This window comes from Ornithorhynchus anatinus, chromosome 14 (genome assembly GCF_004115215.2).
Source record: "Ornithorhynchus anatinus isolate Pmale09 chromosome 14, mOrnAna1.pri.v4, whole genome shotgun sequence".
In the NCBI taxonomy this organism is placed as follows: domain Eukaryota; kingdom Metazoa; phylum Chordata; class Mammalia; order Monotremata; family Ornithorhynchidae; genus Ornithorhynchus; species Ornithorhynchus anatinus.
Genome location: NC_041741.1, coordinates 42,498,366 through 42,516,868, shown reverse-complemented (window position 1 = coordinate 42,516,868; position 18,503 = coordinate 42,498,366). Strand labels below are relative to the sequence as shown.

The following is an 18,503-nucleotide window of genomic DNA, read 5'->3' as shown; positions in this document are numbered from 1 at the left end:
GGGACGGGAGAGGGATGGGGCAGAGGGAAGGAGGCGGTCCCGGCGGGCCTCTTCCAGTCCGGCTCCGGCTCCGGCTCCGGGTCCTCGGGCTCCGGAGTCCGGGTGTTGCAGGCGCCCCTCCCGCGGGAGAAAGGCGGAGCGGGCGCGGGGGGCGGGGCCCAGGGCCCGGGGGGCGGGGCTCGGCCGGCTGGAAAGAGGCGTATCCGCCTCCCCATTGGCCGCCCGCCGCGTGACGCGCGCGAGGGGGCGTGTCCGGGCGGAGGGCGGGCCCCGCCCCGCCCCGCGCCTCCGGCTCCGGCTCCGGCTCGGGCTTCGGCTCCGGCTCGGGCTTCGGCTCCGGCTCCGGCTCGGGCTTCGGCTCCGGCTCGGGCTCGGGCTCGGGCTCGCCCGGGGCGAGGGGGCTGCAGCGGCGGCGGGTCCGAGCGCCCCCCGCCCGCCCGCCCGCCTGCCCGCCCGCCCGGCAGCCCGGGGCCTCCGCCGGGAGGACTCCGCGGGGAGGAGCGGGCGGCGCAGGCCCCGGGCCGGGATCGGGGCGGCGGGAGCCCGGCCCCCGGCCCTCCGACGCCCCGCCCCGCCCCGGGCCTTCCCCGCCCGACGGCCCGACGACCCGACGGCCCGACGGCCCCAGAGCCAGCCCGACAGGTAGGATCCTCCTCCCGTTCCTCCTCCTCCTCCTCCTCCGTCCACGCCGCCCTCCCCTCCACCGCCCCCGGTCCCGGGTTCCAATCCCGCCCCTTCTGGGGCTGCGTGGGGCGGGGGGGTGTGTGGAGCGCTTCGGGAGGACCATTCGGCCGGCCGCTTCCCTGGGCCTCGGCTACCTTGCTTGGCGCCTATTTATCGAGCGCTGGGGAAGTACGATTCACACAATCGCCTCTCTGGGCCTCGGCTCCCTGGCTTTCCGCCTATTTATCGAGCGCTTATTGGGCGCGAAGCTCTGTGCGAAGCGCTCGGCAAGTACGATTCGGCTATTCCCTTCTCTGGGCCTCGGCTCCCTGGCTTTCCGACTATCTATTGAGCGCTGACGGAGTGCCCAGCGCTGTCCTAAGCGCTCGGAAAGTCCCAGTCGGCCCTCCCCTTCTCTGGGCCTCGGCCACCTAGCTCTCCGACTATTTATGGAGCGCTTGCTGGGCGCCGAGCCCTGTGCGATTCAGATATTCCCTTCTCCGGGCCTCGGTCACCTTGCGTTCCGTCGTATTTATTGAGCGCTCCCGTGTAGAGGAGTGTACCGAAGTCATCTGGAAAGGGGGAATTGGGACCGTGAACCCCACGTGGCACGACCGGATCTCTATCTGTTGCCGACTTGTTCATCCCAAGCGCTTAGTACAGTGCTCTGCACATAGTAAGCGCTCAATAAATACTATTGAATGAATGAATGAATGAATTACCTTGTATCTGCCACAGTGCTTGGCACCTAGGGAGAGCTTAACAAATACCATCGTTTTTGTGACCCGGGTGCAAGGGAAGGTGGGGGGCGATGGGGGAGGAGAGGGGCAGGGGGCGACCCGGTATCCGGCCTCCCGTAGCCGCATCCCCCTCTCCCATCTGCATCCTCATCCCTCCTCCATCCACGTCCGCCCCCTCTGCGAAGCCCAGCCTAAAGCCCCCCTCTCCTAAACCGTGGGCTGCCGATCTGCCATTACCCCTCCCGGCCGAGAAGCGGGAGGAGGTCAAGCATTTCACCCTCTTCCTCCTCCTCTGGCAGCGGCGTCGACCCGCCTCCACATCCGTCCACTCCCGGGGCTTGCCAGGTCCAGAGGGGTTGTCCGCGGCCAGCTGTGGATCTGGCCCACGTGCTGGTTTCGGAGAGTTCCCTCTTCTGGGCGAAGGACACGTCGGCCGGTCCTTCGCTGGAGCTGGGAAAGAGTTCTCCTTTTCCCAGCTCCCTGTTGCGTAGGCAGAGAAATTCCAGTTTGGCGGGGTGGGTGCCCGGTCAGGGTGCAGGTCGGTGAGGAAACACCGGGAAACCTAAGGGTCGAGTGGGTTTGACGGCTAGCGCGGCGTCCCCTCCCCGTCACGGTGGTGAGGATCTGACCGGAAGGTGGGGAACGCCGGCCTTCCCCCCCGCCCCCCCGGCCCGAAAGGTTCAGTAGCTCCCAAGTTTGTTCACCCATAAGGTTTGGCTCTCGGTCTTTTTATCGGCTTGTAACTTTCTCTTCCCGGGGCCCGATACGCATTCTCTTTCTTAAGTCAGATCTGTTAACCCGGTGGTCTTTTCCCAGAGCGATTCGATTTTTAAACGGGACGCTTGGAAGGAAGAGAGAGTGAATCCCGTGTATTGAACCCAACCCCCGCGTGACCCTGTCTCGCAGGGATGGATTCTTTTTCCCCTCCTCTCTGCCGGAGCATCTGAGCCGAGTGGGTCGGTGCCGCACCCTGAATCTGAGAATCTGGTCGCTCGGGCCATTAGAAGGATCTCCCGTGGGAGCAGAATGGCGGCTTATATTTTCCGTGGATGTCACGTGGAGGTTTACGGTGCCTTACGTAAGTGACCCGGGAGAGAGTCCCAACTCGACCCCTCTGTACTTATACGGAGAGAGATGGAGGTGGTGTGGGGAACGTATCTTCCGACCCTGTCATATTGCACTCTCCCGAGCTCCGAGCCCAGTGCTCGGCACCCAGTGAGCACTCAGTAACTACGGTTGATTTACCCCGCCTCCGAGCAGGCGTGTGCGAGTCCCTTCTTCATGCCTGAGCAGAGCGGGAGGGTTTATATACGTATTGGGGTCTCTCGCCTCGTTAGTCGGCCGTCTCATCCTTCTTCATTTTCCTTTTCCGAAGTGAGCCCCGGGTTTGTTTTTATAGGAGGCACAGGCTTGTCCCTTGGACTCAAAAGCGGTGAAATGGCAGGTCTATCTGTAGAGGAATGTCAGATAGAATTTTACGTCGTCTTTAACAGTGCCTTACGTCTGGGGAAATGAGTGAACGTAAGCTCCAGAGAAATTCCTTTCCTTGCCTTGATTTCTGCAGCGGCAATGGAACTTTCTGTAGAAAGCATCTTGTTTAGGTAGTGAACGTGCCTAGAGGGGAAGCTAGTTTTTATAATTTAGCACCGTTCATTAGAGGTAAAGTAGCACCGAGGAAGGCAGTTAGCTCCGTGATGTAGTTCTTACCCAATTACTGCAGTGAAATGAGGGAAAAAGAAAACAGTAGCCCACGGTACCACTGAAACTTACCATCGTATCCCATCGGGTTAGTTGCAGTAGCCACCAAATCTGTAGCTTACTGACTCTAACAGAGGCCACTGGCTGTAGATGATCGTTTAGCGTGTCTAACACCGGTTCATTCCGTCTGCTTCTACGTGTTGCCCGCAGGAGTTTCGACACGTCGAGAGGTCTGTCTGGTCTCACCGCGGGTTCTGGAAGTGCCTTTGCATCCTCCGAGGAAATGCAAGTTATTCTGCTGGTTTTTTAAATTTCATTTTTGAAGTTCCTTCAGAATCCCGAACGGTGAATCATCCCTTCAACCACCTACAGCAACGGTTCACTAGGGGGACCAGCTCAGCTCCTCCACTGGTGGAAGCACAGGCACTGCTAGTATCATGAAAAGACAGTGGTTCCCCGTCAGGCTCCTGGCCTTCTCTTTCCGGTTCCAATGCGTCCCTGCACTTAAAAGGAAAAGCTGGCACGTGGAAGTGATGGGCCCAGAACCGAAAATAACAGTGCAGCCAAACTAGAGTTTAGAGAACGCAGTGTCTGCTCTCAGCGGAGGGAGGCTCCGGAAAGTTACTCTGAAAGGGTGTGCTGCGGTCCTTAAATTGTTACAGAAGGCAAGCGTAAGGTTTAAAATTCTCAGTGGGGCCGGTATTTCTAGGCACTAGACCTTCTGGAAATTGGGGCGTGCGGACGGACAAGGCCACCTTTGATATCCCAAGGGGTTGAGATTCTAATTGCTCAGGCTTTGCATAGCGGGATGCGGCGGACCCACTGAGAGCATCTTCCTCCTCTCTGCAGCAAACTCTGGGTCTCTCTAAACCTTGGTTGTGGGAACCTTAGCTGTTGAAAAAGGAAAGGAGTGTGAGGTTTCACACTCTCCCTTTCTTAGGTAAGCCGGTTGGTAACTGCTTTGAGTTTCTTGAGTGAAAAGAGGGATAGTAATAAAGAACCTAATTATCATTTTAATGGTTGATTACAAGATATGGAATCTTTACAGCTGCATTAGTCTGGAACCTCAAAGGTTGATGAAAGTAATTCAGCATCCTGCCTTGGACTGAGATCGACACTGCTGAGAAGAAAGCCTTTCGCCCTGAATAGTTGCAGTATGAGAATGCGATCACCACTTAGTCGGTGGTGTCTATTTAACGCTTGCTGTGGGCTGTACTAAGCACTTGGGAGAGTACAATACAGTAGAGTAGGTAGACTCATCAGAAACTTTAAATAAGACTCATGCAGTCCTTGGATATGTACAAGAGCCTTTTGGCACACTTTGCAATATACTGTAGAGTAATTGTGGTCTTTGTTAAGTGCTTATTGTGTGCCAGGCGCTGTACTGAGCAGAGAGATTGGGTTCTCCGCCTGCATAGTCACTCGTCGAGCTCTGTGCCTTGGCAGGAATATGACTGCGGGGAATACCGTGGTAAAAACCCGGGACAAACCTCTACCACTGGAATCAATTCCCTCGCACAGATTCTCCGTTCTGAAGTGGCCTCGGCTCCCACGTCATTCCCGATGACGTCTCGTAATCCCTACGTGGGTTCCTGATGGGCCGGATCTGCCCGGCCGTACACGGAGGTACTTTAGTGGTGCAGTGTGCTGGGGAGATTGGTTCACCGCAAACCAGATTGTATATAAAGCTGTTGTAAATAAACCCAGGCAGTCGGGTTAACAAGGTGCTTTCCCTTTTCCATGGTCTATCCACATTCCCCCCTGGGCTCAGAACTCTACAGAGTCCGGGTTTGTAACTTGGAGTTTTTTAATCAGATTTTTTTTTTGGGGGGGGGGAGATCCCCTTTCCAGTTGTCCAAAAGCAAAGCCACCAGAAAGTGGAGAAGTCCTTTGTGAGTTAGGGCGGTACCCACGGGGGGTTTTTAGTTGTTTTCAGAGATCCACGGTAGACGATCGTGTGTTGCCAAGAGGCAGCGTTGCTGAATTTCATCCCTCTATAGAGCTTTTCATCTGTTCTGCTCTTTATTTTTTTTAATTAATGACAATGCAAAGAAAACAAGGGTCCCTTATCAACCATAACTCTCATGTGCGTGAATTACATTCGGGTCTCTCATTATATGATTATGCAACAGAGCGGGGAAAGATGACAAAGCTATCCGACGTTTTATACGGTAGGAAAGAACTGCACCTCTTTACAGACCAAATACCATTTTTGTTAGATTTGGCCTCTGTGGAGTGATAGCCAGGTGGGGTCAGAGTTACAGTTGCTTCAAGCAGGTGAATGGGATCTCTTGATTTGTTTTCATTCTCATCAAAGAGTCAATCGAATTTATTGATCATTTACTGTGCCCTGAGCACTGTACTAACCAGTACTTGGCATTTTGGGAGGGTTTCGTCTTCAGTAATAAAGCCAAGACTAAGAAGATGAGAGAAGAGCACAGATGTAGGGGAAATAGTACCTTCAGCTCTGGAAGAGGTGAATTTTTTTGTTGTTGCTTTTTTTTAAAAAAAAAAAAACAGGTCCGTTTGGAGATCATTTAGGTGCAACACTAGGCTGGGAGTCAGTAGTGGCTTTGAATCCTAGTTTGCCACCCATCTAACTCCCTGATATCACGTGAGACAGTTTCCTGTTAGAACTCAATTTCCTAGCTCGGAGATGGGGAGAGCGCCGTTCTTATTCACAGATCTGGTTTGAAGGAAAATGTAAAGCAGTTTGGAAGTCTAAGGTGCTGAAGAAAAATAATAGAGAAGCCTGTGGTGTGGGTGATAAGTTCTATATAAATGCAGAGGACATTAGAACTATTCAGATTTATAAGGCCGTCTCCTTTTAAGCAGCCGGTGATTGCCTATTCACTTGACATTTATGGTGGATCAAGTTTACTGATTTTTTTTGGACTCCAAAGCAGCATTGAGAAATTGGCATCCCCTCCAAGTGGGCTGGACACTAAATGTTAAATATTGTACGGTGATAAAAATGACTTTATTTCCTAATTCAGAAAAGTTGAAAGTTGAAGGTTACCATTGCAAGTTTTACAGAGCATAGATGAAAAACAGCAGATGGTGAGTGGTTTTTCACATCATTGGGTGGTTAGGAAGGAGGGGATGTTTTGAAATCAAATATTCACAAGAAGGTCCCGGTGCTTGAGAATTGAAAAATCAAGCTGGCCAAGTTTGTTTTTATTATGTTGAATTTATGAAATGCTAAAAAGCGGTAAGTACCTTTGCTCTCCTAGGTACTGAAAGTGGTACTAAGTAAACGTTAGCTATTTATTGAGGTGTCATTAGTGACAGTTGTAGACTTGTGATAAATATAAACCTTTACCAGTCCAATTTTTTTTTTAACTACCTTGCTGTTTCCCCACTTGACAGAGTATCTTAGGACAGTAACAATTGGTGACAAGGAATATTGGTTTTCTTTCCTTCTACTAGTATGTATTCAGAGCAGAAATCGTGGAAAGTGAATTAGATGAGTCGCTCTTTCTGATATCAAGAGCTGCATTACTATGATTACAGAAGCCAGGAATTTTATTCTTTCAGTCCTCTGGCGATCGTGTGGGTTTACCGACGACTGAAAAAAAGAAAAAAGAAAACTGCTCTTGATTCTCCTACCTTCTAGATAACTCAATATCTGGAGTATTAAAAAATTATGTAAGTTTCCAAAAAGAATTTCATCTTGGGATGAAATAAAATGTGAGCGATTTAACGTTCCACAGGTAACAGAACCAGCAGCATGAAGGCTAGTGGATAGAACGTGGGCCTGGGAGTCAGAAGGATCTGGTTTCTAGCTCTGGCTCTGCCACTTGTCTGCTGCATGACCTTGGCCAAGTCACTTAACCTCTCTGGGCCCCAGTGACCTCACCTGTAAAAATAAGGATTAAGACTGTGAGCCCCACGTGGGACGGGGACTGTGTCTCCCCCGATCTGCTAGTATAATAATAATAGTAATGGTATTTAAGCGCTTACTATGTGCCAAGTACTCTTCTAGGCACTGGGGTAGATACAAGGTAATCAGGTTGTCCCACGTGGGGCTCCCAGTCTTAATCCCCATTTTACAGATGAGGTAACTGAGCGACAGAGAAGTGAAGTGACTTGCCCAAAGTCACCCAGCTGATAAGCAGCGGCAGGGCGGGGATTCGAACCCACGACCTCTGACTCCCAAGCCCAGGGTCTTGCCACTGAGCCACGCTGCTTCTCTGCCAGTATCTATGTCAGCAATTAGTACACTGCCTGGCACATAGTAAGAGCTTAACAAATGCCACAGTTATTAACCTTTGGAGACCCAGTTGTTCCAAGCAGCCAGGGACAAGGGTTGGAAGTGAGTGTGAGTCCGATCCCAATTTTAGCCTCTCTAATCAGCCAGTGGCATTTGAGTGCTTACTTGGTGTAGAGCACTGTGCTATCAGAGAGTATAATCCAACCGAGTTGGTGGATGCATTCCCAGCCCACAAGGAGCTTACGGTCTAGACGAGAGCTTCAAGGACTTTTGACTGGGGACCCCACCCAAGGCCTACTCAAATAACATCTCCCCAAAAACCCTTCCCTGACTAAACCCTCATTGCTTAACCCTCCCTATATCCCTATCACCTATGGGCTTGGGGCTGTTCCCTTTGAGTGCTCCGCTATTCACCCCTCCTTCAGCCCCACAACACTTTTGTACAGATCCAACTGTAATTTATTTGGATGTCTGTCTCCTCCTCTAGAGTGTAAACTTTTTTGTATCCTGCTGCTCTCCCAAGCACTTAGTAGAGTGCTCCGCACATAGTGCTCAATAAATGCCATTACGTAATTGGGATTCAGATGGAGCTCGGGCTTGAGTATAGCTGGAGAAGCTTCATGTAACCCACTCTCTCTCTTTGGAACTAATTTTAAAAAGTGTGGTATTTTTTGAGCACGAACTACGTGTCAAGTGCTGTACTAAGTCCTGGAACAGTTTCACTACGATCAGGTGGAATAAGGTCCCTGTCCCCCACTGGGCCCTTTAAGTAGGAGGGAGAATAAATAGGTATTGAATCCCCGTTTTACAGATGAGGAAACCGAGGCACAGGGAAGGTAAGCGCTTTGCCCGAGATTATCCAGCAGGCAACTGGCAGAGCTGGGATTAGAGCCCAGATCCTCTGACCCCCCAGGCCTGGGCTCTTTCCACTGGCCCACATTCCTTCCCACTGGTGCCCCAAATTTGTGAAGAAAAATGTGCTTATTTAACTGACCTGGAAACATCAAATGTTTTTAGGGCGTTTGTTAAGCGCTTAACTGTTGTCAAGCACTGTACTAAATGCAGGAGTAGATACAAGATAATCAGGTTGGACACAATCCATGGCCCACACGGGACTCACAGCTCTAATCCCCATTTTACAGATGAGGTCACTGTGGCACACGGCAGACGAGTGTCCGAGGCGGGATTACGGCCCAGGTCCTCCGACTCCCAGGCCCGTGCTTCTTTCCACTAAGCCATGTTGCTTCTCCGGTAGGAGGGGCTGAAACTGCAGCCCCAGTCTCGATAGGTTAGCCTATGTATTCTTTCAGGAAAGATCTGTAAACTCCTCTACTCACTGCGCTAGAGGGAGAAATCGGTACAGTCCACTTGGGTGGGTTGAAGCATCCGATAAGTTTGTGTGTGTTCATTTAAAATAAGGAGAATATTGTTATCAGCTGAGTGGAAATGTTCCACGCACGCCCTCTTCCCAGCTCCCCATTTTGTTTTGAATGCAGCTACTGTAGCTCCTAGCGGAGCCAAAAACTTGCTTTGTGCGCTCGCGTCCTTAACTGATGTCACTGCCACTGTGGAAATAGCATTTTAGCGATTGCTGCAACTGTGCCTACAGAGGCTCCAGGAAGTGATGTTAATGGCTTTAAAGATCCCTAAGCTTTTGGGGGAGACGGGGGTGGCCCTAAATAAGAGGAAAGACTTGCATTAAAAACATGGGTTGCTGGAACGCATCCCTTTGGGGTTTGCCCTTTCTCTGAGAAGGTCTAAATCTTACCCTGTGTATCGCTCGAGAGGAACGAGCCGTGTTTTTATTTATCGTCGTTGGAGGCAAATGAAATATTCAAAGAGTCAGAAGAAATAAATGTGGGCTAACCTCTAGGAGTTACCAAAACAATGAAGTTCAAAATCTTCTAATTCTCTTTGAGTATTCCAAATGCGGGAACTGAAACTCAGGCTGAGGAGTAGCCTAATGAAATAGAATACGGATCCTCTCGTAGCTGTTTGGGGATGCTGGTGAAATGAAGCTCACACAGGAGAGGTTGTCATGCAATTTAGGGATTGAGAGAGCTTCGCCAGGGCTCTTCTTAACTTCTCTTTTCTCTAGGGGCACCTTCACCGTCTTTCAGTGGTCCCCGAACCTTTCCGGTTCCCAGGGCATCAGAAATACCGACCATCTTTTTTCATGCGTGGCACAGCGGATAGAGAAAGGGCCTGGAAGTCCGAAAGTCATGGGTTCTAATCCCGGCTCTGCCACGTTTCTGTTGTATGACCTTGAGCGAGTCACTTCTCTTCTCTGTGCCTCAGTTACCTCATCTGTAAAATAGGGATTGACACTGAGCCTCATAAGGGACAGGGACTGTGTCCAACCCAATTTGCTTGTATCCACCCCAGCACTAAACACAATGCTTGGCACACGGTAAGCGCTTAACAAAGACCGCAATTATTATTATTATTATTATTATGCTTTTCACCTTTCTGGATCACTTGCTGAAAGGCAGATCCATGCAAAGGAGTTAGCTGGGGTAACTTTATCTCAAGATCAGATGCTTGGCTGGGATGGAGATTGGGTAGAGGGAAGGATCCTGCCAAATTATGCCCATAAGGATACATGCTATTTCTGGGGAAAAGTCCTTCTTTTCCCATGAGTTGATCCTAGATTGTAAGTTCTTCGCCCTTGATTCTTGAGGACAGGGTCATCTACTAACGCTCCCAAGCGCTCAGTTCAGTACTCCCGGTTTGATAAGTGCTCAATAAATACCACCGATTTGGTTGAAATTGGCTGGGAAATCCATCACATACCTGAGCCCGCTACTATGTTCCTTGCTTGCTAGCCCCAAGTGTTATAGCAGCCCCTTAATTAATATTATTATAGTTATTAAATGGCATCAGATTGCCGAGATATGAGTCGGGGGATATGACCTGAAGAGAATAATAATAGTAATGATAATAATTGTGGTGTTTTTAAAACAGTTTCTATGTGGCAGGCACTGAACTCAGCGCTTGGGGGGAATACAAGTTAATCGGGGTGGACACAGTCCCCGCCCCACATCGGGCTCACAGTCTTAATCCCCATTTTCCGGATGAGGGAACTGAGGCACAGAGAAATGAAGTGACTTGTCCAAGGTCACACAGCAGACAAGTGGCAGAGCTGGGATTAGAACTCACGAGAAGAGAAGAAATATTTATTTGCTGGGGGGTTGTAGAATTAGTGCCTGGCACATAGTAAGTGCCTAACAAAGACCATAATAGCAGTGATAATTATGGTATTTGTTAATCACTTACCTGATACTAAGCACTGGGATAGATACAAGATAATCAGGGTGCACAAGGGGGAGCGAGAGCAGGTATTGAACCCCCATTTTCCAGAGGAGGAAAGTGGGACACAGAAAAGTTAAGTGACTGAACCAAGGTCATACAATGGGCGTGTGGCAGAACAGGGATTAGAACTCAGATCTTGGGTCTCCCAGGCTCCTGCGCTTTCAGTAGGCCACGCTGCTGAAGTCTGTTGTTGTGTAGGAGAGAGCATGGGCGAGGGAGAAGGGGAGAGGGGCGTTTGCAAGGCAGCCGGAAAACTCTTCCCTCATCCTTTCGGTTTCTCTCCTGCCCATTTAAATAGTGGCAAGGAAAAGCTTTGGGAAGGAGAATTATGCCATTGGCATACTATTTACTCTGGTTTTATTCTTTATACCAGTAAAGGACTTTATGGTTATTTTTATTATTACTCATGAAAATTCTCAGTAGTGGGTGAGTGGTGTTCTTCCTCTTTTATCGAGGAGACACTGAGGTTTAATGACTGCTCAAGGTCACACGACAGTTGGTAGCAGAGCCAAGAAGGGAATTCTCAAGTCCTGCATTATTAGAGTGACTTAGCCCCCTAGTTCCTTTCTGCGGGTGGTTTCTGGCTCCCAAGGGAGAATTGCACTGTTCATTAATTTTTAATTGTATTCGTTTACTTGTGCTTGGGTTTCTGCAAACATGAGTGTGTATCAGAAAAGGCCAACTGACCGTAAAATGAGCACCTGCGCTTGTGGGTGAAAGGGCACGTGGAGATCCGCAGACCCGACCACACTGTGTGCCCACAAAGTTGTGCTGTGTCGTGCTTAATAATAATAATTATGGTATTTGTTAAGCACTTACTCTGTGCCAGGCACTGTACCAAGTGCGGGGATGGATACAAGCAAATGGTGTTGGACACGGTCCCTGTTCCACGTGGGGCTCACAGTCTCAATCCCCATTTTACAGATGAGGTAACTGAGGCCCAGGGGAGTGAAGTGAGTTGCCCAAGTTCACGCAGCAGATAAGTGGCGGAGTTGGGATTAGAACCCATGACCTTCTGACTCCCAGGCTGGTGCTGTAACGCGGCTGAGGGCCTTTTCCCTTTGGTCTCCTTAGCTCCATCCGTATCGAGCTTCTGCTTGAAATGAGCTGCTCCCTGCTTGACCGCAGTGTGCCACGCAAGTCTCTTTGCAGCCAGCGGCTCCCAATTTTCAGCTGAGGTGCGGCGTTTTCCACTTGTATCTTTGTAGAAACGTACAGGTTTCGTTTGTACTGTATCCTTAAAAAGTTTCCTCCAAACTCCTTGTTTCTGGTTGTTTTCAACTCCCCTCACATGTGTCGCCAACACAGTTGTGCTGAGTCGAGTACAGCTTCCACGCGAAGAGACGGGTTTCGTTCCAGGACTTTGTTGTTTGTGATCCAGTCCTGCCTTTGATGAGCGTCGGCCGTGAGTGAGTCGGACGGGATGCTTGTGTGCGAGTCCAGATCTCCCCACCTGAGAAAAGTTGGGGCGGCACTGCAACTCTGAAGACCTTGAGTCGAAGACCGCGCTGCCAGCGCACCGTGTCGGGCAGCGTGGCGTAGTGGAAGCAGCACGGGCCTGGTCGTCAGAGGCCTTGGGTTCTAATCTTGGCCCCACCGCGGGTGTGCCGTGTGACCTTGTGCGGGTCACTTTCCTTCTCTGCGTCTGTTGCGTCATCTGTAAAATGGGGATTAATACCGTGAGCCCCGTGTGGGATATGGATTGGGTCCAACCTGATGATTTTGTATCTACTTTAGCGCTTAGGACAGTGCAGGACACATAGTTAAGTGTATAGCAGATAGCATTAAAAGAAATTGTACATCTCTGACTATCCTTGCCTTGGTAGTGTGCTAACTAGGTAACAGAATTCTGGGATGATTGTATTTAATAATAATAATAATAGTGGTATTTAAGCGCTTACTATATGCCAAGCACTTTTAAATACTGGGGTAGATACAAGATAATCAGGTTGTCCCACGTGAGGCTCCCGGTCTTAATCCCCATTTTACAGATGAGGTAACTGAGGAACAGAGAAGTGAAGTGACTTGCCCAAAGTCATATAGCTGACAGGTGGTGGAGCCAGGATTAGAACCCATGACCTCTGACTCCCAAGATCCTGCTCTTTCCACTTCTGATTTGGCATGATGAGTTTTTTGGGTGTGTGTTTGGCTTCTCTTGTGCAGACCGATAGATTCCCTCTGTTTTCTTTAGTCTTGACATCAGCCGTAGCCCATGGCCGATCCATTAAGCGATTGTTTTGCAGGTTTTCTTGGGGGAGCCTTTAGGGGATAGACATCTGAGTTTAGCAATTCCCAAATGACTTGATTCTAGGGTTTTGGTTGATGTTAAAAGTCTGTTGAGTTGGTTGAGCTTCCCAGAGGTGCAGAAGCATTTTCAAGCCACTGCATCTGGGTCTCCTGGTCCATCATCCAAATTGCACTGAATAAATTGAGCAGGTTTGGGACCACCACCTATCCCTCCTCGATCCTGTTGGAGATGCCCACAATGAGCTTACAGCCTAGAGGGGAAGCCAGGCGTTAATATAAATAAATTCCAGGTACAAACATAAGTGCGCTTGGGCTGCGGAAGGGGTGAATGAAGGGACATAATCCAAAAGCAAGGGCGATGCAGAAGGGAGCCGAAGAAGAGGAAATGAGGGCTTAGTCAGGGATGGCCTCTTGGAGGAGATGGGCCTTCGATAAGACTTTGAAGAGGGGGAGAGTCATTGTCCACTGTGAAGGGGGAGGGCGTTCCAGACCAGAAGCAGGACGTGGGTGAGAGGTCGCTGGTGAGATCGATGAGATGGAGGTACATTAAGAAGGTTGGCGTCAGAGGAGCGAAGTGTGCGGGCTGGGTCGTAGTAGAACGGTGAGTTGACGGAGGAGGGGACAAGATGATCGAGTGCTTTAAAGTCAACGATAAGGAGTTTCTGTTTGATGGGGAGGAGGATGGGCAACCCCTGAAGGTTCTTGAGGAGTGGGGGAACATGGACTGAATGTTTCTGTAGAAAAACGATCAGGGCAGCAGAGTGAAGAATGGATCGAACGAGGCCTCCTGAACTCCGACCGGGGCCATCCGTACCTTCGTGGAGCAGGCCTAAGAACCTGAGTGATTTTTTTTAGGGCAGCCAAACTTACTAAGCGGCTTCCAGAATCCATGGTGTCAGATGCTGTCATGAGACCTGTGTAAATCGCAGAGAGGTCTTGGTGCTGCTCCTTGAAATTTTCATCTATCTGACGTGCTGCAAAGATCATGTGTATGCTCTGCCGTGCTGACGTCCGAAGTCATATTGTGGCTCCAGGAACTTTTGGTCCACGGTATTCTTCCCGGGTCCATCCAGGAGGACTCTGGCTAGGACCTGGCTGAAGAGTGGTTTTTTTAATTATTATTATTTTTTAAATGGTATTTAAGCACCTACTCTATGCCAGGTATTGTACTAAGCCCTGGGGTACATACAAGAAAGCGGGTTGGACACCGTCCATGCCCCACGTGGAGGTCACAATCTTAAACCCCATTTTACAGATGAGGTAACGGAGGCACAGAAAAGTGAAGTGACTTACTCAAGGTCACAGAGTTGGCAAATGTTAGAGCTGGTCTTAGAATTTACATCATTCTGACTCCCACTAGGGTCACTAGGCTGCTTCGCTGCTAGGCCAGGTTGATTCTCTTTAAGATCATTAAATGAATCAGTGTTATTTGCACGTTTACTGTGTGTGGAGCACTGTCCTAAGCACTTGGGAGAGTATGTTACAACAGAGATGACAAGCATGGTCCCTGCCTGGAGGAGCTTACAGTCTAGAAGATGTCTAGATTATTGCTCAGTCTGATCTTTCCCCTTTCTTTCGGAAGATGGTGAAGGTACTGATGCCTGTTTACTTGTTTTGTTTCAATGCTCTGCTCATAGTGAACACTCAGTAAATACCACTGATTGACTGTGAAAAGTATGTATGTAGCACACAAGATATTTTCATTACCCTATTTATTTTGTTAATGAAATGTACGTCGCCTTGTTTCTATTTATTTGCTGTTGTTTTAATGAGATGTTCATCCCCTTGATCCTATTTATTGCCATTGTTCTCGTCTGTCCGTCTCCCCCGATTAGCCCGTAAGCCCGTCAGAGGGCAGGGACTCTCTCTATCTGTTACCGATTTGTACATTCCAAGCGCTTAGTCCAGTGCTCTGCACATAGTAAGCGCTCAATAAATACTATTGAATGAATGAAGGAAAGATTATATGGAACACAAGTACCAAGAGCGTTGGTACTGTTTGAGATCCATGTCTGATGGCTTTCTCATATATAATGATGGATCTGGACTAGTTTTTTGAATAATTACTGTACCTTCCTTATAGAGGCAGAATAAATTTCAAGTCAGGTTTCCAAAGATTTTCAACCAGTAACCATCCAGAAAAATTTTCATTTACCCAGCCATGTCCTCTATCTCTCTCCCTGTAGCTTCAGTCAATCGGTGATATTTACTGAAGGTTTATTGGGTGCGGAACACTGTACTAAGCTCCTCTCAATTTATATTTGGAGTCTCCCATCTGCAGCTGAAAGTCTGTAAATGGGTTCGATGATATGACATCGTAATGAACGCTTTCATCTTTTCACAACAGGTGTCCTCCTGTACTTGTGAGTTAGGTGAAATGGGGAAATGGAACCCAGTGCCTTTAGGGTGAGAGACTACGACAGTGGAGAGCTCTTCAATTTTGTCCTCAGTCCACTGAGGATAAAGGTAGATATTTGCCAACCATTTACCCAGTGAATTAAAGGAAACTCTGTGGCCCTCTCCCGTCTTCTTGTCGTTGAAAAGAGGCACCCAATAAATATGATTGAATGAATACAACCTGAAGGCTCCGCGAGGGCGGGGACCATGTCGACTTTCTATCGTATTGTACTCTCCCAAGCGGTTAGTACAGTACGAGAAGCAGCGTGGCTCAGTGGAAAGGACACGGGCTTGGAAGTCAGAGGTCATGGGTTCGAATCCTGCTCTGCCACTTGTCAGTTGTGTGACTGTGGGCAAGTCACATAACTTCTCTGGGCCTCAGTCCCCTCAACTGGAAAATGGGGATTAAGACTGTGAGCCTCATGTGGGACAGCCTGATTACCCTGTATGTACCCCAGCGCTTAGAACAGTGCTCTGCACATAGTAAGCGCTTAACAAGTACCAACATTGTTATTATTATTACTCTGCACACAGTAAGCACTCAGTAGTTATCATTGATGGATTGATCGCAGCTCCTTGGGAATAGAACAGGCCCAGAGGTGAAACCATGATGGCGTCTTCACCTTTCATCCCATCATGAGTGGAAAGAGCCCGGGCTTGGGAGTCGGAGGTCTGGGTTCGAATTCTGGCTCTGCCACTTGTCAGCTGTGTGACTCTGGGCAAGTCACTTAACTACTCTGTGCCTGTTACCTCATCTGTAAAATAGGGATTAACTGTGAGCCTCAAGTGGGACAACCTGATTACCCTCTATCTACCCCAGCGCTTAGAACAGTGCTCTGCACATGGTAAGCACTTAACAAATTCATTCATTCCAATAATATTTATTGAGCGCTTACTATGTGCAGAGCACTGTACTAAGCTCTTGGAATGTACAATTCGGCAACAGATAGAGACAATCCCTGCCCATTGACGGGTTCACAGTCTAACTGGGGGAGACAGACAAAAACAATAGCAATAAGTAGAATCAAATACCAACATTATTATTATCATCAGTAAAGAGAGGATGTCGTCAAAGCCATTTTTCTTGTCAGGTGGTGATGCTAGGTGTGAACTCTTCCTGCCGCCTCTGTGTCGAAAGTGAATCCCTTTGGGACAGGGACAGTCTGATCTGATTGTAACGTGTCTCCCCCAGTGCTTAGCAATAATGTTGGTATTTTTTAAGCGCTCACTATGTGCCAGGCACTGTTCTGAGCGCTGTGGTAGATACGAGGTAATCAGGTTGTCCCACGTGGGGCTCACGGTCTTCATCCCCATTTTTCAGACGAGGTAACTGAGGCACAGAGAAGTTAAGTGACTTGCCCAAAGTCACCCAGCTGACAAGTGGTAGAGTTGGGGTAGAGTTAGTACAGGGCTTGGCCCGTAGTAAACACTTACATTAATGTCTGTCTCCCCTCTCCCCCGTTTCTAGGTTGTAAGCTCATTGTGGTCAGGGAATGGGTCTGTTTATTGTTGTATTGTACTGTCCCAAGCGCTTCGTCCAGCGCTCTGCACATAGTGAGTGCTCCGTAAATATAATTGAATGATTGAATGAAAGAAAAAAAAATCACAATTATTGTTAAGGGACAGGACCAGGGCCAGGAAACATTTTTAAGTTTTAAGTTAAAGGTAAAAATCTTCCTTCTCTGACCCCTTTCAATTTAAATGAGTAATTTTAATCTTATTTGTATTTGTATTGCTCAGCTCCAGTACAGCGGTCCCTTGAGGCTGTGTAATCTAACGTGTCTAGCGCATTGTGCGTGCTTAAATTACATTTCTAATCAAAAGTATCATTAAAAATGCAGGCAAAATCCCGCTTTGGTGTGGAGAGTTGGGACGAAAAGTTAGATGGGCATGGGATCAACTCTGAACCCGGCGGGAATGCAGCTTCGACTGGACCCTGTCCGTGGCCCAAGGATAGATGTTGGCCCGAGGCAGCCTTCTGTCCTCCCGTAGCGGCTGTCCTGTGCTCCGGCTTGGAAGCGGTGGTAGGTCTCTGGCTCAACTCCTGAATATTTCATGGAAAGCATGGGGACCAGAGACTGTTTTATTGGGTTGGTTTTTATGTGCTGTGGTTTGGTATTCCAGAGACACTGGGCAGAGTCTGGGAATGTTTTGGAATATTTCCTTCTGTACGCTTTCGGTTTAGAAGGGCAGAAGCGTCTCACCGGTCTACCGGTACAGTAGGTTTGTGGTCTTCTTTTGCTTTTAAAATACAGTGCTGGAATTGTATAATCCTGGGTTGCAATTCCGGCTCTGCCACTTGGCCTGCTGGATGACCTTGGGCAAGACATTTACCTTTTCTGTGCCTCAGTTTTCTCATCAGTATAATGAGGATGAAATGCCTGTTTCCCCTCCTTCTTAGGTTGTGAGCCCCACGAGGGATAGTGCGATTATCCGATCGGATTATCTCACACTTAGCACAGTGTTTTGTTTCATAATCACCTTCATTATCATCATCATATTCAAATGCATGAGAAGCACTGTGGCTTAGTTGAAAAAGCATGAGCCTGGGAGTCAGAAGCCCTGCGGTCTACTCCCGGCTCTGCCTCTTGTCTGTTGTCAACTTGGGCAAGTCACTTCACTTATTTGTGCCTCAGTTGCCTCATCTGTAAAATGGGGAATAAGGCTGTGAACCCCACGTGGGACGTGGACTCTGTCCAACAAGATTCGTTTGCATCTACCCCAGCCTGGCACATAATAGACGTTTAACAGATATTCAAAAGTAAAAGTGATCAGCTGTGAAATGTCTGTATGGAGTTATTTTTCTCTGAGGACCTCAAGGCATTTCCAAAACATAAATTGCTTCTTCCTGTAGAAGGTCAGAGCCAGGCATTACGGGCTCCCGTTGTACAGATGAGGAATTGTGGCAGAGATTAGGCCCTTGCTGAGGAACCCCCAGAGTCAATGTGGAACTGGGAGTGGCAAGACTCCAGCCTGACTTGCTCCCTTTATTCATCCCCATTCCCAGCCTCACAGCATTTAGGTCCATATCTGTATTTATTTCTATTAATGTCTTTCTCCCCCTTTAGACTGTAAGCTCATGTGGGCAGGGGATGTCTGTTTTTTGTTGTACTCTCCCAAGCTCTCAGTACAGTGTTCTGCACACAATAAGGGCTCACTGAATACAGTCGACGAGCCACCGGTGTCTACTTGGTCACGGCTGACCAAGTCACGGACTACAAATTCAACCCTCA

At 48.9% G+C, this 18,503-nt stretch overlaps 1 protein-coding gene across 1 annotated transcript in view; it reads left to right on the top strand.

The window, feature by feature from the left end:
• The first annotated feature begins 582 nt into the window (after positions 1-582).
• The window catches only part of LARGE1 (LARGE xylosyl- and glucuronyltransferase 1), a 349,906-nt gene continuing 331,985 nt past the window's right edge, over positions 583-18,503 (top strand). The window contains exon 1 of the mRNA XM_029078653.2: positions 583-642. The gene's annotated coding sequence lies outside the window, so the exon portion shown is untranslated. The remainder of the gene's footprint in view (positions 643-18,503) is intronic.